The following is a 13,832-nucleotide window of genomic DNA, read 5'->3' as shown; positions in this document are numbered from 1 at the left end:
CACGTGAGCCTACCTAACTACAAAGGGTAGAGATGTGTAGCCCTCAGATGGACAGCCACTTCCCAGGAACCGCTCTGCTGAATATTCAAGCTGAAGGTGGGCCATAGCCCAGCCCTCTGGCTCTCAAAAATCTGCGTCCATGCCTATTCGCACACAGAGAACGTTGCTCCTCTCCTCAGGGTCATGACTGGAGGTCTGCCCAGGCACAGCGTGCATATCCAAGTCCAGGGTCTCTGAGTAATGCCTGGACTTCTTCGCTGAGCCTAGACATGGCTCCTCATGGTGTTGCCACTTAAGAACTAAAAGTGCAAGTTACTTAACATGCACGTTGGTCTGGCTGGCATTTTTACTAAGATAAACTCATGGAAACAGGAGGCAGAGTAGGTGAGCAGCCCTTCTGTAGCATATTACATCCTAGCTCAGTGCACAGGGATCCAGTAGGGACAGACGTCAGCTCTGGGAGAGGGAGCAAGAGAGACTTCTTGAAGATGAGACTGAGGAGGCCCCAGGGCTGCCACCGCTAGTGCCCGAGCCTGGGACTCAACAGCATTACAGTGAAGCAGATGCTTGTCTCTAGCCCAGTTTTGCCTGTTTATATACATATAGTTACATACAGCAAGTATATGATATGCAAATCAGATAGTGCTACCAATAAAAAGAGTAAAATTATACATTTAGTTTCCTGCTATATGCATACAGGTACATGTTTAATGTAAACATGGATCTTTTTACATTTTGTTTATGTAAAATACAATGGAAGTTCTTTCAGTTGATTGGGGAAGGGTCATTTTCTTTAATTTTCCTAAAAGAGCATTAGACATGTTTTCTTCCTTATTGGATGAATTTTATTACATTTTTATTATTATATTTTTTGATACAGAATTATTAATAAAAATGTATTCTACCTTAGGAAGTTTTGAAAGTACGATTTAAAAAAAATCCAGAGACAGTGGAAGCCTTCCCCTCACAGCCAACTTACTTTATAAGTTTGATCAAATTGTTAATTGGGTAAGCAGAGCTCTGAAAGCCTGAGTTATTTTAATGTGGTTTGGAAAATATCAATTGGACTAACTTTGAAGCAGACCAACAGATTTTTATTGAATATGTTGTTATGTCAATTAATATTTGGTATTAATCCAATTGTATTCATCAGATTTTAGTATATAATTAGTAAGATTTCATTCAACTCTAAATTTGTGTTTAATGTTATTTTATTGTTCATTTGCTATATCCAGTGATGAATTTCATCATATTTTACTAACTTTATTGATTCCATGTTTCCCCTTATCCACATGAGAAGTGACAATAAAAGCAAAATGAACAATGGGTTTGAGAAATAAACCCACAGGCAGCTGAGCGATGTGACACAAAATTGGTGTGCAATGTGCTCTTGGTCTTTAATTTTTAGGAGATTGCCTCTGTTTGAGGGTTAAGTCTCTAAGACCCAGCACTGAGGAACATTAGTGAGTTATTAAAGAGCTTATAGAGGAAGGAAAATAGGCAACTTTAGCTATAGAAATATTTAAAATATAAGCTGGTTCCTAGGAACTTAATGAACATGCATTCCTGGATCTTTATGATTTGATAGTAATATACTAGTCAAAATTTAGTTTTAAGTTTTTGATTAAGTTGCATCATAAGCCACATCACAAGTACATTTGCTTGAGATTTTTACCATTTTTGTTTTAATAGAGGATACAAGTTGTGAGATTTAATTTCACAGATAATTAAAGTCTCACAGAAGTATGAAAGAAGCCTTAGAATTTACTGTCCTAGGTACCTTTGAGATGGAGTTGAACTCTACCAGTTGTTGCTGTTAGTGAATCCTGAATCCTTTACTGGCCTTCAGTAAAAACATCTTGTCTTCCCTTAGTGTCCTGTTCTGCCATTTTCATGTTTAAGGGTTTCATGCATGTATATAGAAACATCAAGGAACAGAACTGATCACAATTGACCTATGTCACACAGCAGGACTGCCAGTAAGCCTGAGGTTTGCATTATCCCATAATGTTCAGATTCAAATCTAGAGCGAGTTTATTTTTGAACTGGTTCATCTATCTTTGTTTTGCTAAATAAATGTAATGAAAAAACAGAGAGGCAGAGAGTTTACATAATTGGCATAAGTTTCACTTAAGTGGACTAATGTGACCCATGCAGGATGAAAGCGAGTAGAAACTTGAAAGTTGTTTAATAAATGGAAAAACATTTAGGTAAGTATTAGGCATACTTATTGTGGGCATAGCAAGGGTACAGGGATTTGCTATTGATGGAGAAAAATTTTAACAGGACACAAGGAAGGGAAGGGAAGTCCAGATGTAGGTAAGGTTGTATATCTCACAGAGGGAAGTGGCACACAACGTTCTGATTAGAGTGTCATGGGGAGAGGTTCTCAATTTTTCAGCCATGTGTTCATTCATTCATTCAGCATACAATGAGTGATCAATTTGTGTCAAACACTAGTCCTGGAAAATCATTAGTGAATAAAACAGAAAAGAATTCCTGCCTTTGAGTGGCTTACATTTCAGTGGTGGGGATAGGGAAAAGAGACCTTAATGAAGGATAAATAAGTACAATTATGACAGGCGGGAGGATCATAAGTGCTACGAGGGAAAATGAAGCATGAAGGATTTAGAAGGAGTGAGAGAATGTGTGTGTCTGTGTGTGTGTGTGTGTGTGTGTGTGTCTGTGTGTGTGTGTGTGTGTGCGTGTGCGCGCGCGCTTGTGAAAAAGAGCAGAAGAGCCTAAGAAGGGCTTCCGAAGAATCATGTGTAAGGAGGTGAAGGAGGCTAGGGGGCCACACTGGTACCCTGAAGGAACCCATTTGGGTTAAAGCACGTGCTTTTCTGAGGGACAGCGAGGGGAGCGGTGTAGCTGGAGCAGAGGAAGCCAGGGAGGAGCTGCAGGAAAGGTCACAGAGGTACTGGCAGGGGGCAGCTCCTGTCACTTGCGAGCTTTGGGCTGACATGACACGCGCCCTGAGGGAGCTAGGAAGCCACTGCAGGGTTTTGAGCGGGAGGGCTTTGCGTCACTGTGCCGGCCAGGTTGAGAATGGATGGAAAGGTGGCAGAAACATCATGAGGGGGCCGAGCAACAGGCTTCCGGCAAGAATCTGGAGTAGAGACAACAGCTGCTTGTGCCTGAGCGGCTGCGATAGAAACGGAGGCAAGTGGTTGGAGACCAGATACATTTACAAGAAGAACTCGTAGATGGAGTAAAAGAGAAACTGATCTGAGAAAGCCGGAGGGAGAGGCGACTATACGGGTGAAGAACAGAAATGCATTTGTTTCCACTGCAGTGGCCTGGAATACTAGTTTCAGGCTATCGCATACACATTTCAAAGGGTGCTTGGGAAAAGGAGCGCCAATTGTTTTATTTACTTTGCCTCTTTTCTAAGCAGTACAGTGATAATATGAAATGTTTTCAATAAATGCTTAACAGAAATACAATCTACTTTTGTGGGTTCTAGGCAGGATGATTGGTTGAGGATAAATAAAAAAGATTGGTCTTGCCCTTTTCAAAGCTGCACTTTACAGTAAGACAATAATTCACAGCATAGATAATTATCATGGCAGCAGAGTTTGGATAATGAATAGCAAGCAAAACATGAATACGATGAGGCACGATCATACTGATGTTGATTTATTTCTTTAAAGCTCCTAATTCTGCATGTTTCCATTACTTAAATATTATTCTCCAAGTGCTGCTTTTCGTTTAAAAGTTGATCAAAGGTATTCGTCCAGAGCACAAGGTCTTGTGAAGCAGTTAAGCTAGATTACTTGGTAAAAGTGATCAGAGCTATTAAGAACATAAAATAAAATGCATTCAAATATTTAAAATGCCTACAAAATGCTGATGTGTCTTTTAATTGGACAACTAAATTAACTCTGTCTGTTCCATACATATTTTTAATATTATAAAAGCTTTTGCTATATAGAGGTAGTTAATATAAATTAGACTTAAAAAATAAGTTTTATTTTGTCTCTGTTATCTATACCATAGGTCATTCTTCAATCAAGAAAATCAAGCACAGTATCTGAAAAAATGAAGTTTAAGATTCAGTGATGTTACTTTTTTTTTTTTTTAGAGTTCTTAGTTTCTTCATTGTATAATCTCTCAACAAACATTCTGGATTCTTTGAATACCAAACAAATTGTTCACATCATCATTACTGCAGTTAAGTGTAAAATGTATTTAATTGAAAAATAAAATGATTCTAGGGCTAAGGCCAGGATAGTGGCAATTTCACAGGCTATATCTTTGAAAGTGTCCTTTTTCTCTCAGGCCGTCTTGTAAAAGACAACAACTGTACTTTAATACGTATAAGAGGAATTATTTAAAAAAGGAATCTTTATAAAAAGGATTGTAAATATTATTTGTGCTGTGTTAATATGATCACAAAGAGCCCAATACTTGCTGAGTGGGGGGCAGCTTAGCTTAGTTTCTATCGAGGAAACCTGAGCAATTAATGTTGGCTAAAACCTCTGGCAAAAAATATATGTCAATATTTACACATGCACACACATGCACACACATATGTATAGATCTAGGAGGACATAGGTTTCTCTACATATCCATTTAATATTCCATATTTATAGTATGGGATAAATTTCATAATAAAAAGTTCATATATTAGTAATGTGTTAATAAATGACATTTGATAATTGTCTACTATATGCTAGACTCAGTCACAGATTTTATATGCATTTAATCCTCAAAACTATCTAAATTGAATTCTCATGACAACCCTTTTAGGTGGAATGCTTATTTTCCTTTACAGAAAGGAAATTGACAGCTCAAGAGGGTTAAATCCCTTGCCCAAGATTACAACATTAGAAAGTATAGAAACTAGAATTTTCAACTCACTGTTATAAATGTCGTCTCTTGAGAAAAACTCTCTTTGCTTTGTATGACTTGGGGCAAGGAAGTTATAATCTCTGAGATCAAATTTCCTTGTCTGAAACAGTAAATAATTATATTTTACTTGCTTCATAGGGCTACTCCATGGATGGGATAACATATGTAAAACATTGAGCATATATATCTGACAATTAGAAAATACCCAAGAGAAGATGTAAATTGATTTGACCACTATGGAAAATGTGGAGGTTCCTCAAAAAATTAAAATTTGATCTACCATACAATCCACCAATTCCTTTTCTAGGTGTATACCCAAGGGAAATGAGAACAGGAGATATATGTACTCCTCTATTTATCACAGCATTACTCACAGTAGACAAGATATGGAAACAACCAAAATGCCCCTAAGGGATAAATGGATAAAAAAGAGGTGGTATGTAAGTGCAATGGAGTATTATTCAGGCATGAGAAAGGAAGATATCCTCCCATCTGCAACAACACTAATGGACATTGAGCACATCATGCTAAGTGAGGGAAGTCAGAGAAGGACAAATACTGTATGACCTCGCTTATATGTGGAATCTAAAAAGAGTAAAACTTGTAAAAACCTGAGAGTAAACTGGTAGTTAGCAGTGGATGGGAGCTGGGGGATAGAGCGATGGTGGTTACAGATGCAAACTTGTAAGGAGTAGTAAATAAGCCGTAAAGACCTAATGCATAGTATAATGAATACAGACAATAAGATTGTACTATAAATGTGATGTGATAAATATCAATACATTCCCTAATATATTACAATATATAAATGGACCAAAGTAACACATTGTATACTTGGAATTATACAATGCTACATGTCAAATTTCATTAAAAAAAAATACCCAGTAAAATTGTGTCTTTCTCTTAAACTTGTGTTTCTCATCTCACTGGCCCTATATGACCTCTATGCCTAACCTAGAATATTAATGAAGGTCATAATAATTCCTGGAGGAAGAAACTCAAAATTATTTAATCTAAATTCAAAACCAAGTTTGGCCTTTTCTTGTGTAGGAGAGGAAGTAATACCTCCTGACTACCTTAGTCCTTTCCCTGTATTTGTCAGGGAAATGGTTGGGTGGGACTATTCATCAAATTTTGGCCAATGAGCTGTGGACAAAATTGATGCATGTCACTTCTCAGAATGGGTCTGAGTTCTGTATATCCTGTCCTTCCTCCCTTCAAGCTGAGGCTGGGGGCCCTATCTCAGAAGTAGCCCTGAATTTTGAATGACCACATGAAGCATAGATGCTCTGGACAACCTACCAGACCTCCAGGACACTGTGCTTGAATGGGAAAATCACATGGATTGTGCTTAGGTCCTGTTTTGTTCCTTTAATCCTGTCAGTATTAGCATAGTCTCTCCTAATTTTTTCTCAGATTTTAGGTTTGTTTTTTAAGGTTCTAAATACCATAAAAGGGGTTATAGAACATTTCACCTTTCTCTAATCTGGCAGATTTGGAATCAAGTTACAAATTCTCCCTCATGAATATTTGTCAGGACTTATCTTTAAACTTGTACATGCCTCCCAATTCTACTTGTTTAATGGATATGGATGTATTCAGATTTTATAATATTCTTATAGTACATAATTTAAAAGTTCTTTTTCTAATGGTGCTAATATCTAATTTTTTTAATTGAAGGATATATTAGCAATTTTTAATATTCTAGATTAATAGCTAGCATCTCAGCCTTTTAAGAAATCATGCCACCATCCTCTTGTTCGTATTGCTACTGTTTCGATGGCTGCCTTCATTCCAGTTGTCACCCCTCCATAGGGAATTGATCTTCTCACTCTGGCTGCCTTTATAATATTCTCTTTGACTTTGGTTTTGTAGATTTCATGCAGTATGTCTACCTGTGAATTTCTTTTTATGTGGGCATTTTTCTATTTTCTATATTTGGAGATGTTTTTAATTATTTCTGGAAAATTACATTTACTAGGTGTAGTTTCTTCTCTACTGGTTCTCACTGGTTCATATGGAAGTAAAACCATGTGTATATTCCATATTCTCATTCTACTTTTCTTTCTCTAGCCTTTCTTTTGTATTAACTTTTTGTTGATCTCACTTGGCTGAATTTAGCTAATTCTGTGAAATGTCCATTTCAGTAAGTTGCTATTTAGCAGGTTCTAATCAGCAGTTTAATGAATCTTTTACATTTCAATTTTAGTATTCATATTTTTAATTTTAAAAAAAATACTATATTTTACTTTATCTTCCTAATATTTGTGATAGTGCCTGAACTTTTAGTTCTTTAAACACTTTTAAATACTTGGGCTCTTTAACATATTATTCCAAAGCATAAATAATTGGGGGTCTCCTTCTGGTCTTGATTAACCCCCATGTCTCTCAGTGATATTGCCTTGTGACCTCCTATGCTTGGGACCTGCATCAATAAGGTCAAGTCCCATGAGGCTTTATTTACAGAAGATATGGGAGGTCTGGGTTGCAGATTTGTTCCTTTGGAGAGGATTGTTTTTTGTTTTTGTAAAGCAATCTATGAATCCTTTTAAATTATTTTTGTGATTGTGGGTTTACACAATCATATTTGTAATAAAAATCAGATCTCAACTCTACTGAGAAAAGGCAGTGCTTAGAAATTCTCAGTGGAAATAAAGTTCCTACCTAGAGCATAGGCTCCAATAGACAATATCTATATTATATTATATTGAGGATATATATATATCCTAGTTCTTCCTTCAATTTAAAGTCTGTAGGGCTCAGCTTTGCTGGGAAAAATCTCAGTAGTAAAGGATGAATAATATCAAGGATATATGTGTGTTCATCATTACTAGGTGCTTTAAATTTTATGATTCTTAAGTATCAAGGTCTGAAAGGAACTCTGCCATTGTATGATAAATATGCCACAAACTCTATTCTTCCCATTAATATATCAGTCTAAGTGGTATTCAGTAGTCCCTTTCCATACATTTTTTGTCACTCCGAATCCCATAGGTTTTCTGCAACTTCAGAAGTCTCCTAGAAGGAAAGCATTGTTTGCTCTGTGCAAAGCGGTGATTACTGCTCTCTCCTAGCTCTGTTTTCACTATTGAGTGTGATAAACCCCTGCTGCTCCTAGCATCTCTCTTCCTTTTCACAAGTTCAGTCATGGGCACGTGAACTATCAAGAACTCCAGAGCATATTTCAGTCTCTCCAAGGTCGGCCTCCTAAACACATTCAACCCAGTGAGGTTACTGGCCTTCAGTACTGTTATGATGGGTCCAGTTCTTGCATCCCACTCTTTGAAGTGGAGAACTCTTAAGATATCTCACTATTCTTTGCTTCTTGAGTATGTCTCACTGTTAAATCTAAGACTTAATTATCTTTTATATCCACAGCTATAGATACAATTCACCTTCATCCTCCTTCTATATATAAACACATCACTCCAGAATATAAATATCTGGAGGTCAACTTCATATTATTCATATGTGGAATATGGACTAGTATATATTACTTCAAATATAAACATTTGGGGTTTTGGGGCACCTGAGATTTCATCTCTGGTCAGAGGCATGATGCATTATCTTAACCCTGGCATGCGAGAAGATTAAACACTGATCTCCAGTCTCCAGGTTGAGAGCATTCCTAATTATCCCAGCCCTTAAACTGATGTACACTCAGCTTTCAGACATACTCTTTGACCCAGTCCTTTTAATGGCTGTGACTTCTTAAGTACTTGTATAATATTAGGCTGATCTGCATCTTCCAGTTTTCTCAGCATTAGAAATGAGAAACTTTTCTGTCCTGCTAAGCCCCTTCATCTCTGGCAAACCTGGCAGAGTACATAATATAGTTTATAGCTTAATAATACAGTACTGTCCCCTGGTTATGTACTTGACTTTTTTTTTTATATGAAGCATATGATTTTAACTAACCAAATTATAACTTGTGACAGGAAGCTCCCCAGCCCAAGGTTATCTTCTCTTCATTTCCTTATTTCCAAAATAGGATGATCATAATAATTTTTCAAAATCTCATTAAAAAAAGCTGCATCAGGTGACTCAGTCTGTCTTCACATGCATACCTCTTAGCTCTTGCTTATTTTTGTATTGTGAATTGGATGCTTTTTCCTTTCCAGTGAAATTCTATTCTTGCTTCAGTTCAAACACTGGCTCCTTGTAAAACCTTCTCTAAGGGGCAAGCTGGGAGGAATCCTCCCCTCCAGGCTGGGTGAGCCCTTCTCAGCCTCTCCTTCCAGGGAGTCATACAGGATATGCTTGCGGTGAAGGACGTGCATTCAAACTCTGGATGTATCACTTACCAGTTTTCCTACCCTAAGCAAGTCAAGTAACCTCCCTGAGTCGCTTATTTCTTATTTTTAAAATGTGGAAGTCAGAATTCACAGGTGTATTATCAGTATTATTAATAATAAAATGATATAAAAAGGCATATTATTTTTATAATCATATTGGGCATTTATATATATATATGTACAGAGAGAGGAATTATCATGTTGAGCAGTTATATAATTTGGGTATCATTTTTCTTGGATACTTTGCTGAAAGCTAAGTACCTCCTCCTTCTGATAACAATGAGCATAAATATAATATTTTGCATGTGTTGTGTCCTTGAAAATGCAAAACTCAGTTCAAAATGAGTGTAGCTTCAATACAAAGTCAGAACTTCCATATTTACTTTTTTCAGATAAAGGTAGAATGGCTTCAAATGATGCCAAAATTCTTCATGACTATTTGAAATTAACTAATGTCTGAATCTATACCCTTACTGCTAAAGTCAGTTTTGTTAGGGGCTATATTACAAGTGCTGTCACTATTAGCAAGGAAGTTATTATCTACATTTCAATTCTAAAGTCATCTGAAAGAAATATTTTAAAGGATTCTTTGTTTTCAGGTATCTGGAGATTTCTGTCCACAGAAAAATTAACACGACTTTGTAGTTATCAAATCCATCTTTAACAAGCACTTTTTCCAGCTTTGCAAAGTTTGTGTAATTGAGCTATACCCCCTTCCTGAGTGGCAATACAGAAAGGACTACATGGTTCTTTCAACAGCATCCATAAAGGTGACCTCGGGGTCTTAGAAAAAACAAAGATAGATCTTATAAGTGTGGTCAAATTTATCCAAGAAAATGAAGCACTGAAATAATTTCTTCCCTTTGAATTATTCTGAAATTAAGAAATAGTTTTCACAAAACAAAATTAACAATTATAGCCAAAGTTTTAACAACCTGTTTTTAAAAAGCCACTGGCCATCTATGTCCTACACAGAAATACTGTCTATTATCCTTCAGTTTTTCAGAGATTTCTTTATCAAAATTGTCTCATGCCCTTATTTGTTTTTCTATAGGAAAAATACACTTTTGTCTCATTAGCAGATGCACTGTTTCCAATGCATTTTCACATAGAAGCCCATGAGTCCTAAAGACACCTGGAGTTTCACCCTTCCTTCACAGAACTAGATGTGATCCACACCTACTGTTTTCCATCTGAGCTCAGAGTAAGATGACTTTCCAGTCAAAGTTTTACTTAGAAATTATTCATGGCCTTGGCTGTATCAATTGCCTTTCTTGTTTCCAAAAGGTCATCACAAAATATAAATTCTTAGATATTATAAAAGTATTCATTTTTTTTGCTTGGACTTTTACTGGCCATTTCTGAATCCTCCCTGCTTTGGTTGAACCTAGAATAGATACCATACCTCTGATTAAGTACCCAGAGCCCTAGATTTGAGTCCCCAGCCTACCTCTGTTCACAACTCTAATCCTTTCTCAGGAAAATTGCCCAGTGATGCTCCACTAGGTCGGAACATTTCCACAGTATCTAAATATTTTACACAGAGTGCTTTTTGCTTGTTCCCAAACCCTTGCAATATTTTATAGTACAGTCAATTAAAAATGTTTCAAACCCCAATTTTTGAATTTTCAAATGTCCATGTAAGCATTTACTTTACTTTCTGTTTTATTCCACTGGTCTGTTTCATAGTGAATCATTTTTTCCATGAAATCCAATCCATGTTCACCACTATGTCTGCCCAAATAGTTGGATTTAAACCAGAGAAAAAAAGACCTGTATCTGCTGGCCTCTAGAGAAGGGGGCCAGCGTGGTGTCTTCTGCATCACAGGGCGGCCATGATTTCAGTGGCTGCTCATGCTCCGCGTACCTACCTCCACGCTGGCCTCGGGGGAAACACTCTCGTTCCTTCACCAGGAGACACACGACTAACTGAACACTTCTTAGTCGCTACTCACTTTGGGCAGGCAAAGTGCGCAGGTAAGACTAGACACGAGAACCAAGTAAGGGACAAAAGGAAAGAGACAATGCACTGTTTGGATAAATTATTTGTCTTGATGCTACCAGGGCACCAGGACCACTGTGATCTAGAGTTTCAATGAACAAATGTGTCCCGACCTCTTATTTCCAAAAATTCAGCAAAAATAATATTGTTCGATCCAGATGCACAGGGACACTACGGTGTTCTACCCTGATACCACCAAGCAAAGTGGACATCTCCAGAGGCCGCGCCACTGATACTCAGGCCACTGTCTTATCTCTTTTGGTGACTGTTGACTGCTGAAGAGAGGCATTTGTCTGAAATGATGCCCCTTTGTCGTGCACATCTGTGTCCCCTCACTGCAGGCGGTGGAGTATTAAGATCCAGCACCATGAGACTTAACCAAGAACATTCTATGAGCCAGCCTAGCTCCAGAGCTACTAAGGGATCATCTGAGGCCTCTGCTGTGACTGATCAGCAGCCCAACCTCTTCCTACTCAATCCTGCTTTCTCTTCTTCCACTCAGGAGCTGATCCTAACCCTACGAACACTCCCTATAGACTTCCAGCATGTGAATCTCCACCTCAGAGTCTGTTTCCAGAGAACCTGACTTGCAATAGCATGTGCACAAGGTTTTACAGATATGGAATGAAATGTTCCACATTGTTGGGTCATATGAAGGTTTTCAGGTGTTTCATGGGCTTATATTTAATAAACATTAATACCCAGGTTTATTCTGATGCCAAAATAATGATGATCAAATAAAGCACTTTGTAGAAATGAATGTAAGATAATATTTCATTGTTCTTCTGTTTCTTGGGCCATGAATAGAGTACATAAATGTGCTAAATCAACATTACATAGTAATGATATGACCCCGAAGAACTAAGCAACAATATGTTATTCGTGGACAGTCTGTGATGCTCTCTAAGTTTTTAAAGGACCATCACATTTGAAGACAGAAAAAAAAGTGACATGATCAAAGATAAGTTCTGGACATAAAAATAGAATAGAATCTGAGTGGATCTTCAAGGATACCTTTGAATCAACAGCACAGTATTGTAATGGGTCATAGCAGAAGTTAAACAAATAGTTACTAAATCAGAAGAAAACCAGCCCTGTTTTCTCTGTCATTCTAGCCTTGTCTCAGATTCTGGGTTTACTCATTTATTTGGGTTTGGGAAAACACTCTTTTGATCGAGCAAAGTACTCTTTTCTGCTATACATGATTACCAGTGGACCTTGGACAAACAAACGGCTCTTAGACTTGCGCGGCCACTCCGGCCAGTGTGCTCTCCGGTGGGAGCGAGCACCTGGGGTGTCTGGCTTCCAGAGTGTCCTAGCCAAGGGCACAGGCGTGCACAGAGGGCACCGCCAGGGAGGATTTTAGCATTTATTTGCCATTCTGCCCTGCCTTTAAAATTCACAACACAGGACTGAGAACACCTCCATACCAACCCCATCCAATTAAGGTTCATATTTAATGAAGTACGATTCCTATAATAAATAGAGAGACTGTCAATTAGGGCAAAATAGGTAGTTAATTGTTAAAAATCAGATGCAATAACAAAGTCAAGTATTTGAGGGAAATTATCTTAGGGAAAAACAGACTGATATTTCAAGTTCAAAGGCCAATTACAAGTTACACAAAATAGCTTGATGAATTGAACAGTCCTTCTGGATTGGATGTACTTTTTTAAGAAATAAAAACCCTGTGCCTGGAAATATTTTAAAGTGATACTTTTAATTTTGATTCATGATAGACATCAGTATGCTCTAAGCAGCATGCGGATAAGGGTACTTCTACTTCAAAGAGAAGAAATCTAAGTCTAATTTGCACTTGACAGGGGACACATGAAGGACTTCAGTCAATACAGAGGAGTTCATTGTATCTCTGGGTTAAGTATTTGATATACTCTCTTGGTAGTTTAGTCACATACTTAATTTGCATGAAGAGTTTTTCTTAAATGTCAGAAGTGAGATATGACAATAAGTATTCTCTTTGATTAACATGTTCAAAATTTTGCTTGACCTTATATGAAGATATGCAATAATAACTCATTTCAAAAATGTGAATTTGGTCTTTATAAATTGAAACAAAAATAATCCGCACTGACAGTTAAGATCAGAGTGTCTCACCTCGTACCTATAGATGCAGTGCTAACATATATATTTTGCCATCTTTCAGATGTTTTCTTACGTGGCCATTACTGAGATGCATTATTCAAAGTAGATCATCACGTTCTAAAAATGCCTTTGTACTTTAGTGAATTCATGATGTAATACAACTTAAATAATAATATTTATTTTATAGAAAGCTATCACATAATGAAGCTTTCTTATAACTGTAATAGAACATCAATGCCTGTTGGCACATGCATGCATGTATGGGTTTTGTGTGTGAATCATTGTGCAGCATCTGCCACACAAGCGTAATCACACCGTATTATTGACAGCCCCCCCTTGGTTGTTAGTGGGCCGGGAAGTCACTATATTGAGAGACTTTGTTCATATGCATGTATTTGAAAAGAATTCCTAAAAGCATCGCCATACTGTGTAAACATCGTATATTCAGGTAATACAGAAAACTGTTCTCATTGTTATAAAACTATATTTTAATATTCCTATACTCAGAACATATAAACCAATCTGGAGATGTGTAAATATGTTCAGTATGATTTTAAATTTGCTTAATAATTGGAAAA

Source organism: Manis pentadactyla, chromosome 7 (genome assembly GCF_030020395.1).
Source record: "Manis pentadactyla isolate mManPen7 chromosome 7, mManPen7.hap1, whole genome shotgun sequence".
Lineage (NCBI taxonomy): Eukaryota > Metazoa > Chordata > Mammalia > Pholidota > Manidae > Manis > Manis pentadactyla.
This window is presented reverse-complemented; position numbering follows the sequence as displayed.